Source organism: Trichomycterus rosablanca, chromosome 1 (assembly GCF_030014385.1).
Source record: "Trichomycterus rosablanca isolate fTriRos1 chromosome 1, fTriRos1.hap1, whole genome shotgun sequence".
Lineage (NCBI taxonomy): Eukaryota > Metazoa > Chordata > Actinopteri > Siluriformes > Trichomycteridae > Trichomycterus > Trichomycterus rosablanca.
Genome location: NC_085988.1, coordinates 42,740,283 through 42,741,259, shown reverse-complemented (window position 1 = coordinate 42,741,259; position 977 = coordinate 42,740,283).

The window sequence follows — 977 nt, the reverse complement described above, 5'->3', positions numbered from 1 at the left end:
GATGCCAGAGAGGGTACTGCAGATCTACCCACAGCTGCTGATTATCACCACTGTGCAGGCTAAACGCACAGCACCGTACCCACTGCACACCAACGCCTGCCAACTTCATTCAGCTACTGCAGCGCAGCAACCTAACGCGGAACTCCTACTGCATGACGTCACGAGCCACCAACGTGTGGTGTCGCACCGAAAAATAAATAAATATTTATTATTATTTTCGGCATTTAGCAAATGCTTTTATCCAAAGCGACTTAGAGTACTTGGACAGCATATTGTCTAAGCAATTGTGGGTTAAGGGCCTTTCTCAAGGGCCCAACAGTGACAACCTGGCAGTGTTGGGGCTTGAACCAGCAACATTACGAGTGAGGTACCTTAACCACTAGGCTACAACTGCTCCATAAATAAATATACATGTTCACTGTCACAAACAGTTTCCTTCTGGAGAAGCCAATCCACCCATCTGCATGTTTTTGGAGTTGGAAGGAAACCCAAGTCCCCATAAGGAGAACGTCCAAAATGCCTTACATTAGATGTTACATTAGATTAGACCTGTTACTGTGTGCCACCAATGAGACTATACCACCTGTGCTACTTATGGTCCATTCATTTGTAACATTTATCTTGGTCAGGGTTGCAGTGAGTCCTGTGCCAACCTGCATAACTCTGCATGGCTTTGGACTATCAACTGAAAGGTTAAAAGTTGAAATCCCAGCTCTGCCCATGCAGCCACTGTTGGGCCCTTGAGCAAGGCTCTTAACCCTTTCTGCTCCAGGGGCGCCGTAGAATGGCGGACCCTGCTCTCTGACCCCAGCTTCCAGAAAGAATTTCATTGTACATATACAGGGGTTGGACAAAATAACTGAAACACCTGGTTTTAGACCACAATAATTTATTAGTATGGTGTAGGGCCTCCTTTTGCGGCCAATACAGCGTCAATTCGTCTTGGAAATGACATATACAAGTCCTGCACAGTGGTC